The sequence below is a fragment of the Budorcas taxicolor genome, chromosome 16 (genome assembly GCF_023091745.1).
Source record: "Budorcas taxicolor isolate Tak-1 chromosome 16, Takin1.1, whole genome shotgun sequence".
Lineage (NCBI taxonomy): Eukaryota > Metazoa > Chordata > Mammalia > Artiodactyla > Bovidae > Budorcas > Budorcas taxicolor.
Genome location: NC_068925.1, coordinates 26,139,481 through 26,151,750, shown reverse-complemented (window position 1 = coordinate 26,151,750; position 12,270 = coordinate 26,139,481).

Here is a 12,270-nt window from a genome sequence, read left to right as displayed (position 1 = left end):
GTCTTTTTCCTCTTCTTTTCCTCAATTCAAGTTCAAGCATCTTTTACCTCTTGTAAGCTGTCTATGTAACGTAACTGAAAATAAACACAAGTTTTTGATACAGGGATAGAGAGATGAGGGAAAGGAAATATTCTCTGGCCTCAGTGGGAAGCAGAGAGAATTAGCAAGGAAGTGAAAAAGCTCTAGTCGGCCAGGTCATGGTCCCCTCTATTGTCACAGTCCTGCCATCCACTCCTGCCAGTGTAATTCCTCTTACAAAGGGGAAACCTCAGGTAATCTCCTTGAAAAAGGTGTGAGGTTTTACACCAGCCTTTGAGCCTTGGTGACCAGGTCACTGCCGGATTGATTGGTTAGAATTCTCTGATCTCCCCAGTGGCTCTTTGATCAATATCTACAATGTTGATATTGTAGGGGTCTTGATATCCCCCTTCCATTGTCATTTACCCACTTTGCATCTTTGGTAACGTTAATCAGGAAGCACTGCAGGCAGATTCTTTACCATCTGAGCCACCAGGGAAGACCTGGTATGCACTGCAACACACTGCTGTTTCCTACCTTTCTGCCAGCAAACTGAAGTCAACTTCATAAGTACAGCTTCCCCATCACACTTGGTTAATACATAGTTGGTATTCCATGGGTTCCCAGTCCACAGAGGAGTAGGGAGTGGATAGGGGAAGAACACAAATCAAATGTTTTCTATGTTTTCTTAAAAATAGAAGCCTCCAGGGAGTTGGCCATAGGGAGGATTCACAGCAAATTAAAATTTGCCCAAAGTGAGTAAAAAAGTAGAATGATTTTGAAATTTCCAATTCTATATGAGTACATTTGGACATAATATCCTTGTGAACATTTGCCGACCAGTGTTATAACGAAATATTTTTGACATTTTAAAAATAGCTTTTCTATTAGAAGTGATTTAACTTTTTGTTTGATTAGAAATTAGAGACTGAATTTAACAAGACTTAACTGAAGGTTGTTTTGACTTAGTTTGGTTTATTACAAAGCATTAATAATGTGACAAGCAAATTTGTCTTATGCTGCTTTCTACTCTTCAGTCTTAACAATTTTCTTGGTGCTAGAACGTATTTAAGGAGTGGGATTGATGTGTAATTAGGGATTTAAATATATAATGATTTACTATATATTTCTTTTTCTTTATTCTAAGTCCAAATATTAAAGTTCTGGTAGTGTGAGTTTTATTCCCCCCTTTTTTTTCTTTTTAGCAAAATGAGAATTGCTATAGTTTCTTGAGCAAAATATGGAAATAATTTATGATTTTTGAACTTTATAACTTTATGCTTTTGAGAGCAAGATTGTCCTAGGGCAGATAGGAATTCTGCCAATGAGCATACCAAGAATTCTGAGAAACTCTTCTTTATTTTACTAATCTGTTTTGAATCACTTAGCCTCTGTTTCTTCATGAGGAATGTTAACCACTTCATGAAATTTACATGGATTAACCAAGCCATTGCACTAGAAACCAGACTCCCCAGGTTTTGTTACTGAGTCAAACTTTGGTTTGCTCACCCTCAAGTAGTAAAGGCAATCTGTTGACACCAGGATGTGGTGAAGGAAAGTGCAATGTTTATTGCAAGGTGTCAGGGAAGGAGTTAGGGCAGCTGGTACTTAAAACACCCAAGCTCCTAGGTGGGTTTCAGCAAAGCATTTTTAAGGACAAGGTAAGGAACTGGAGTCCTGAGGTATGTGATCACCTTGTGCAATTCTCTGATCGATTGATGGTGAGGTAATAGTGCGGCATCACAGAGCTTAACGTTATCGTTGCTTAGGTGCCAGTAGGTCTGGGGCTGTGTGCTTATGACCATCAAGCAGTTAATTTCTTCTCTTTGATGGTGGTTTTAGCATCTGTGAAACAACTCGAGAAATGTGCATGAATACTATCATCTAAGCACTTCCAAAAGGATCTAAGCCAAGGATATGAGGGAGGAGTTTGCCCTGGGAAGGTCCCATAGGATTCTGCTCTGTTACAAGTTCTGAGCCTCATTTGTTGTCTCGGAGCTTTGGACTGAGCTGGGAATTCACTGTTGTCTTCCTGAGAGGCAGGGTCTCTGAATTACTGATGCACATATTATTCTCTGAGTCCAGCAAGAATTGTTTCATGCTGGATTAATTTAACAATAGAATGAATCTGTAACATATCTAATAATAAAAAAAAAAAACAGGCATGGTTACTTTACATTAAATAGAATAGCAGCTTCAGCTCCTCTATAAGCACTCCCTGCCCCAGTTAATATGTTTCCAATCAATGAATATTAACCCAGATGTAGAGTTCACATTTCATGGAAGAGCTTGTGCTAGCAACTTTTGGAAAAGGACATGTAAGGCAGGACATGTGGCGGGGAAGCTGACAAAAGGAGGACGTGTACAAGGGAAGATATAAAAGAGGAAATGCACATGTCTGCCAAACCACATGTTGATGGCAAATGAGAAAAGACAACCCTTTGAAAGGTGATAAAATAGGAGGAACAGGAGAAAATGGGAGTTTATAGTGAAACAAACAAAAAGACTACATAGCACTAGGAAAACTAAATCCCACTTCAGAAGTTGAATAAGATAGAATGCTTGTAAATTGCTCTAACTAGATCTTCTGGAAGAGGAGAGGTTTGGCAGGTAAAACTGAATAGAAATCAAGAAATATGGGTGTCACCCTGATTGTGAGTAGGCTCTTATAAATAAACCACAACACATTATATTTTATTCCCCAAGCATTCTTCCGTAGAAGATTTCCTGACTTTATGGAGACTGTCGACTAGGAATGCCAGTGCTTTCCACTGTTCCTGATTTCCTCCTTTGTGACAGACACTTTCAGTGTTTGGTGGAAGATACACAGGGTTAGACAACTGTGTGCTATAGTGAAGAAGTCAATGGCAGTGTATGTTTGATGATGATGATCCATGTCTCTGTGGCTCAACAGAGCGAACAGGGAGAAAAGATGGCCATAAAGTAAAGGAGAACAAGGAAGAACTGTAATTATATGGGAAAAAATAGTGCCCACCTTTGCCTTTTAGCAACTTCCATGATGTAGGTGACTTAGTATCCAGTACCCAGAAGTATCCTTTCCCATGTTGCTGACCATGTACCTGGCGCAGGACTTATGAAGCAAAGGAGGAGATCTGGAAATAGCTTTAAGAGCTGCAGCCACAGTTATGGCCCTAAGCCAAGGTGAGTTTCCAGGTCGGTGAAAATGTGCACTGGTTGCAATAGTCACTGGTGCCCTCTTCATAGTATAATGGCTGCTGCTTCACTTCTGTGTTCCAATCTCATGCAGATTTCTTTAAAGGTGAACCTTATCCCAGCATGAACTAGATAAAGGAATTCTGGGAAATGCAATTTCATATTCAGCTAAGTTGACCTTGCACAAAACCGCCAGAGTCTATCCTTTGCCAATTTGCTATCCATTTACACTTCTCTTAACCATATATATATAACTTCCAAAGAAAGACATTAGAAAGTGATGTTTCCACCTAAGAAGATGCAGCTATCACTCCCACAGTTGAAGAGATACTAATCCTCTCTCCAAATGAGAGAGCATAGTCTCATGTGTTACTTTATTCATTTGGGGGCAATCATTTCTCTTGTACTTGAGATCTACGCTCTCTTTGAAATCCTGTAATTTAAATACTGAGATATAAGGATATTGTAAATTGAATTGTGTTTGCCAAAAAGATGTTTTTGAAGTTTTAATTTCAGACCTTGTAAATGTGATCTTATTTGAAAATAGCATAATTGCAGATGTAATCAAGGTTTTGAAAGGTCATATTGGATTAGGATGGGAGCTAATACAATTACTGGTGTAATTGGACCAATCCCTCTTATAAAAGGGTGATTTGGACACACACAGAGGAACCAATGCCATATAACTAGGGAGGTGGAGACTGGAGTGATCCATCTAAGAGTTAAGGAGCACCGAAGATTACTGGATATCACCAGAAGCTAGGAGAGAGACATGGAACATACTCTCAGAGTCTCCAAAAGAACCAACCCTGCTAACATCTTGATTTTGGACTTCAAACCTCCAGACTATAAGGTAATACATTTCTATTGCTTTTAGTTACTCAGTTTTGGGGACTTTGTTATGACAGCCCAAGGAGATTAATACAAAGACTAACCACATTTAATATTAGATGGTACAATAGCTACAGGAGAAAAAAGAATTGGTTAATATAAACCAAATATATTTATGTCAAAGTAAGAAACTCCAGTACTTTGGCCACCTCATGCGAAGAGTTGACTCATTGGAAAAGACTCTGATGCTGGGAGGGATTGGGGGCAGGAGGAGAAGGGGATGACTGAGGATGAGATGGCTGGATGGCATCACTGACTCGATGGACGTGAGTCTGAGTGAACTCTGGGAGTTGGTGATGGACAGGGAGGCCTGGCGTGCTGCGATTCATGGGGTTGCAAAGAGTCGGACACGACTGAGCGACTGAACTGAACTGAGCTGAAGAAATGTTTATAATTCTTACTGTCCTAATTTCTACAAGTGATCATGTAGTCACAGGTGATGATTATAACTTCCTTCTTTTACTACTCATTCCATTTACCCTTTGTCCTCAGCAAGCATCTCACCTGCTCACAGTTCCTTGGCTGTTGGGATAACCTAAATCTTCATTTTTGATGGATCTGAGCCTTTGGTGGTCCTACCTGCATTGGGTCCTTTTGTGGTAAGACATGAGAGCATAAGAGATGCCCTTCATCTAGGTTTAGTTCTTCCTACTCCCATAGTCCTATAGTAATCCAATGTCCCCTTGGTAGTCACAAGCCATTCCAGAAATACAGCAACCCCATCCTTTGCCTGTTTTTTTCCTTTAGCATGAGGCACCCAAATTAGTCAGCAGATAGTATCAACTGGCAGTATAACGGAGCCATTGTTGGATCTCCTAGCAGGTGCATCTGTGCTTTGGAAACTAAGACTTCTAGGCCGGTAGAGCACAAAGGTGCAGAGTGGGTAGCAGGCATTTTGCAAGCAGATCACCAAGAGTAACAGTGAGAGGAAATGTTTCCATTTACAGCTCTTTTCGGGCCTGTGAATCTTGGATAAGGGAGAAACAGCAACATATATTTGTTGACATATATGTTCGAAAATTGACTGCATCTTGCAGGACATTACCCTAGCCCTGAAAAGTTTTCCATCCATCTAGCTCCATAACTGAAATGTCAAAAGTACTATTTTACTGCTTCAGAATGATGGATAACATAGTAAGAGTAGTAAATTCCACGAGTGTGAGCCTGTCACCCCACTTCCTGTGCTGCAAAAGAAGTTCCTTCATCAGAAACAAGGCATTGTGGAATGCTGTGTTGGTGAATAAGATATAAGAATTCTATAAGCCCACAGATACTAATTTTGGCAAAAGTATTGCAAGTGAAGTCTAATCCATATGAGGAGTGTGTTTCTGTAGAGTGAGAACAAAACACTGCCCCTTCCGTAATAGGAGAGTTCCAATGTAATCAACCTATATCATACAGCTGGCTGATTACCCTAGAAATGGTTCTGTTTCAGGGGCTTGGTATTTGTCTCTGCTTTGGGTGAGTTGGGTGCTCAGTGTTGGCTATAGCCAGAGTCGCCATGGTGAATGGAAATTCATGTTACTGAGCCCATGCATAACCTCCACCTCTTCCATCGTGGCTATTTTGTGCATGAGCCAGTGGTTAAAGACAGGTGTGACCAGAGAACCAGACTTGACAGATTTCACAGAATACATTTTCTTGTCCCTTATTAAGATCTTTCTATACTGAGGGTGAGCTTTCTGAACATTCACATGGTACATCTTATGCCCATTCAGAGAGTTCTGTCCATTGACTTATTCCCCAGACTTTTCTATCTCCAATTTGTCAATTATATGTCTTCCAAGTCCCCGAGAAGCCATCTAAACCATTAGCTACTTCTTGGGAAGCAACATAGATCCATATCTCTGACTATCTCCCAGGCAAAATGAACAACCAGGTGTACTTCTAGAAGTTCTGCCCACTGGGAAATTTTTCCTTCACCGCTCAGCCCTGGCTACCCACCGAGCAGGGCTGTCGTGACGTAGCCATTCATTTTAGGATGGTATCGAGATATACAAAACTCTGCAATCAAGGTCAGATATTTTTCTTTCAGTCCGCTGGTCACAGAGAACGTTCCATGAAGCCGTAACTGTGAGTTCAAGGAAGTGGTGCGGCAGGAACAGACCACTAGTTTATTTAACTTACTTGAATCTGATTTCACATAGTGCAGCTCTACTTGACAATCAAATAATGTTATTCCCACCCAGTTTAGAGACTTAGTGGGACAATAACAGATTTCTTCATGAACACTCCAGGTTGTGTTATAAAATAATATAATTAAGCTTTCAATTTCAAACTGTTACTCAAAAAAAAGAAGAGCATTTTCCTGAAGAAGCTGTCAGAGTTTGGTTCCAAAATCCTAAATGGCTGCTCTATGATTCACCTATCAGGTGAATGGCTTCATAAACGATCCCTGTCTAATAAAGTCCCTTCTAGCACCATGGGATGTACTGGGTATAGATATAAGAGCAGCTTTCAGGACAGCCTTGAAATATTGCTGATACTTCTCTTATCCTGGAGCTCAGTTTCTACACCCAGTTCTAATGTGTGGGTTTTTTCCCCACCATACCAAGTTATTATTGGAAACCAGTTGGGTGTCCTACAATTCAACTAGATTCTGACACTGTCTCTTTGGAGATAGCACCAGGTGCCACAGGTTAAGGATTTATTCCTACAAGAATATACCCTCCCAGTCCAGACATCCATCACAAGTCCAGGTTATCACCAGTGTTTCTGAATGACCATCTGAAGATTGTGGGTTCCAATGACACCCTCCCTGGATTTAATTTGCTAGCGTGGCATAGAAGACTCTGAGAAACATTTGACTTACTAGATTACCAGTTTATTAGGAATGGCCAAGTAGAAGAAATACATAGGGCAAAATATAGGAAAAGGGCACAGAGCTTCCATGCCTTCTCAGAGCACACTATTCTTCCCAAATTTCTGTGTGTTTACTAACCCAGAAGCTCATCGAGTCCTGTCCTTTTGGGTTTTTACAGAAGTTTTGTTATGTTGGCACAACTGATTAAATCATTAGTGATTGAACTAAATCTCCAGCCTCTTTCTCCTCTCCAGAGGTCTAGGGTGGGGCTGAAAGTTCCAAATATTTAATTACATGGTTGGTTTCCCTAATGCCTAGCCCCTATCCTTAGGTGCTTTCCAAAAGTTATCTCATTGGCATGACAAAATTTACCGGTATCACTCTCATCCATGGGAAATTCCAAGGGTTTTAGGAGCTCTATATATCAAAAGCAGGAACAAAGACCAAATATTTATTTGTTACTGTAAATCATAATACATTAAGAACCTTACTCCCTGGTGACTCAGATGGTAAAGAGTCTGCCTGCAGTGTGGGAGACCCAGGTTCGATCTCTGGGTAGGAAGATCCTCTGGAGAAGGAAATAGCAACCCACTCAAGTATTCTTGTCTGGAAAATCTCATGGATGGAGGAGTCTGGCAGGCTACAGTCCATGGGGCCGCTAAGAGTTGGCCACCACTGAGCGACTTCACTTCCTTTCTTTTCTTTCTTTCTAATTAAATTCATAACCTTTCATGTTACTTGGTAGATTGGATTAGCATGCCCAGTAAGGATATATGTGTTCTGTAAAATTCAAGAAAAGCTATTAGACACTGTGCCTTTTTCCTTAGTAGTAGGAAGGATTAGATGTAACAACTTATCCTTTATCTTGAAGAGAATTCCCAAAAAGCCACTTGTCTTTGGTGCCAGGATAAAGTTGAAGTCTTTATCATGAGGTTACTGAGTCCTCTAAAAACATATATGATTATATAATCTTTGTAAGTTGTGTTTAAATTATAATTATTTCCTTCTGAATCATTTCATGATTGAACAAACTTGAAGCTCCAAAGAGGAAGTGAGCACTTAAGTCAACTTTATTTTTTTTTTTTCATTATCACTATTTTCATATAAGGGGATAAATATGTTTTCTCCTCAGCACAAATATCAACTGGAATGTCCTGGAACATCAAACGGTACATTCTATGCTTAAGAATTCCTCTTATATAGTTAAAAGAAATTTAGGTCCAGTGGCCTAGCCACCCAGAAGGCTCAAGACCCAGCACCACCCACCCATGGAAAAGCACAGTCTTTAGAAGGAACATGTTTCAGACAAAGGAACAAATTCAAATACCAGAAGAAGAGCTAAGTGAAGTAGAAACAGACAATCTATATATGAGGAAGAGTTCAGGGCAGTGACTGAAAAGATGATCAAAGATCTCGGGAGTGAAATGGATGCACAGAGTAAGAAATTCAACATTTTAAACAGAGAATTAGAAAAGAAAAAGAATGGAGATGAAGAATACAATATCTGAAATAAAAATACACTGGAAGGAATCAAAAGTAGACTAAATGATACAGAAAAATGGATCAGCAAGCTAGGAGACAGAGTAATGTGAATCAGTGATGCTAAGCAGAACAAAGAAAAAAGCATGAAAAAGGAGGTGAGGACCATCCCGTGTTGATGACTGGCCACAGGAGGTCAAGGTGGCTCTCTCTGGACCTACTGTGGGCCCTGCTGCTGGGCCTGATTTTACTGTCCATACTTCAACTTTTAGAAAATAAAGATGATCATAAAATCTTAGAAATGGAGGTAATAATACCTGTTCTTTTTCAGCCCCTTGGCAATCTCATGGGAAAATTACTTAATGGCTAAGAGTTTTCAAATCCAGAGTGCTGTTAGTTCCTGACTTAAGAGTACCTTTTCACAAGGACAGAAAATCACTTCATAATGACCCAGTGTCCACACAACTGTTTGGCGTCAGGCGGTTACAATAAGGATGCATCTTTGCTCACCCCTGTCCCTCAAGTTGTTCGTGTTGAGATATAAGTTTGATAGACTTATGCAATACTCCTTCCACGCCCTCAGTTCTAAGATGAACTGCTCCTTTTAATGGTCTGGTGGCAAACCTGTGGGCTTGGCTCTTCAGGGTCCATAAATGTCAGGATGCTTTACTGGGGCTGACATGGTTTTTCACCCCTGAATGTCTCTGACAGCCCATGCGTGGCTAAAAGGCCAGGGCATTTTTAGTTAAGCAACTCCAAAATCCTCCAGGTTGCTGCTAAATCCTTCTTTTAGTGCTCTTGGAGTGCTAGTTGAGGGCACCGTGTATCCTCAGCACCCAAGGCGCCAGCACAGATGGGGCTGCTCTGGGCTGATTCTCCTATATTTAACACAGCCCTAATTACCCACAGGTCTCGGAGTGAGGAGGGCTGATGAGCAGTTCAAGTTCCCTGCATAGAAATAGCCCCAGAATAGTTCCAGTGTTGTTTCTAATTGCAATGGATGAGCAGACTGTCTCATTAATCCTCCCCTATCAGCGTGCAAACTGGCTGCCCCAGAATAGCCCTGAGCTCAGTCAGCCCACAGCCGGCGCTGGGGATGGTGGTTTTGTACATATTTGGAGAGGGAAGGATCGTCTCCCCAGGGATGGATGCATGTGTTTGGGGGTGAGAAACAGTCTATGAATTCCGGAGTCTTGGGTATACACAAAGACAGGATGCAGAAAAGTAAAGATTATCACATCAGGTTTGGACAGCCTTGGTTCAGACAGAAAAGCTATGAAGTAGCAAAGAAAGACCTTCAAGTGTCCCCAGCAGGTTGTTATGCCCTTTTATCTCTGTGCCTGAATATTTGACTCTGTTCTGTTCTTGTTCCACCCTTTCTTCCTTACTCAGTGAAGGATCTGGTATCAGTTATAGACACTTTGTATGAATGTCACTAACAGGTTTTCACATGTTTATAGCTTTACAATTATCAAAGGTTATTTTCCTTTACACTTATGAGACCCTTACAGCAATCTTGCAGAAGTTAGAAATGGCGAGCATTATTGCTATTACACAAAAGAGGAAACTGAGGACCAGCAGGCAACAGTCTGTAAACAATCTGAGATCACACAGTTAGTAACTGATCTTGGACAAGTAATCAGATCTTTTCTCTGACAGTTCTGTTTTCTTGCTAGAGAAATAGCAGTATCTTATGGTCAGGATGACGCCATGGAAAGAGAAGACTCTGGAATCAGACTGGGATTTCAACCTCTGGGACTTTGGGCATGTTGTGAGGATTAAATAAAATAACGCACACACACGCAAAAACACCCTAGTCAGAAAAGCGCAAGTCTCACAGGGAAAAAAAAAACCAAAACCAAAAAAAACCAAAACCTTAATTCTACAAAACTAAGTTATTTTGCCCTTTCCTTTGGGGAGAAGGAGATAACTCTTCAGGGCACAGTTCAGTTCAGTTGCTCAACCATGTCAGACTCTTTGTGACCCCATGAACTGTAGCATGCCAGGCCTCCCTGTCCATCATCAACTTACGCTTACTCAAACTCATGTCCATCGAGTCGGTGATGCCATCCAGCCGTCTCATCCTCTGTTGTCCCTTTCTCCTGCCTTCAATTTTTCCCAGCATTGCAGTCTTTTCCAAGGAGTTAGTTCTTCACCTCAGGAGGTCAAGGTAGTGGAGCTTCAGCTTCAGCACCAGTCCTTCCAATGAATATTCAGGACTGATTTCCTTTAGGATGGACTGGTTTGATCTCCTTGCACTCCAAGGGACTCTCAAGAGTCTTCTCCAACACCACAGTTCAAAAGCATCAATTCTTCAGTGCTCAGCTTTCTTTATGGTCCAACTCTCACATCCATACATGACTACTGGAAAAACCATAGCTTTATGAACCACAGGATTCATAAAGTAGTATGTGGACCATTCTTGCTTTCTTCATCTCTGTCCTTCCTCTGCCCCTTCTCTCTCCTTTCCATCGCCGACCACCCATGGAGCCCTCTGTATGTGCTAGGATCTCTGGGAGATACAGTAATTTGGAAGTGAAGTTGCCCTCAAGTTCCAGACCATGAAATCCAATCCACTATTTTTTTTTTATGTATATATAACCAACTGCCTCTACAGTATAGAGGCAAAGGCAAAAGAGGTAAACAGAAGAGATGAGAATTATAAGAAAAATTTATTGAGCAGCTATTGGCTTCAGGTACTGCTTGATGTTTATATGTATTTATAAACATACATATAAAGTAAAATTGTATTTAATATTCACAAAGAAATCCGATTAGGTATTCTCCACACTACAGAAGAAAAGTTCGGCAAGAATTAACAATTTTATTTCAAGAAGATGTAGGTTATTGTCTCAACTTAGCATCCAGAAGGAAGAAAATACAAATGAAAAGCAAAAAAGATAGCCTTGCTCCAAAACATAAATCTATGCAAATGAGTATAGACATACAATCTGTAATGACAGATCTTTAAGAACACATATGGTTGTTTTCTCTTCCACAAGATCGAGTCTTTCACAGTCTTCTAGATCCATCTTCAAAGTCACTGTCTCCTTGAAGCCATTCCAGATCCTCCTCTTCCTGTCTCCATTCTTTGCTCGTGTGGATGGGTCTTTTCCTCCGTGTGCTCCCAAAGTGGGTTGCATACACAGCATAGCTTACACTGCATAACTTCATTGTAATTTAAAAGTTCTCATGTCTCACATTTATCTCTGGCAAAAATCCTTCAGGGGAGGAGGCAACTGCAATGCCTGATAAATCAACTAAGAAGTAAATAGAGCCACAACTCGACAAGTGGAGGTACTCTATAGTGCTACCTGGACATTACTGAGTAGTGGCTTCCCAGATGACTCATTGGTAAAGAATCTGCCTGCCAATGCAGGAGAAAAAGGAGACGTGGGTTTGATCCCTGGGTTGAGAAAATCCCCTGAAGGAGGAAATGGCAACTTAGCCCGGCATTCTTGCCTGGGAAATCCCATGGACAGAGGAGTCTGGCTACAGAAGACTGGGCTAGAGTCCATGGGGCTGCTAAGAGTCAGACATGATTGAGCGACTGCACCTACATGCGTGCACTGAGTTTTTAGTGCGCCCTGAAAACACCTCGAATCCTTTGCATAAGCTTCTCATCTAGTCCTCGTAACCTCTCTGAAAGGTAGACATTATTATCCCTCCCTTTTTTTTTTTTAATAAATGAAGGCTTTGCCAGGTCTAATACCTAAGTCTCAAGGTCATCTCAGCAGAGTAGGGAGACAGGACTGGGAGCCCAGCCTGGGTCACCCAAAGCCCTTACTCGTTAATCTCAATGTCTGACGATCTCCTACATCAAAGGGTATTGGCTTCTTTGCTGCTTGGATAAATGCATGAATGAATAAAAGGAGGAAACGAAGGAAGGAACTTCATCTGTTCCC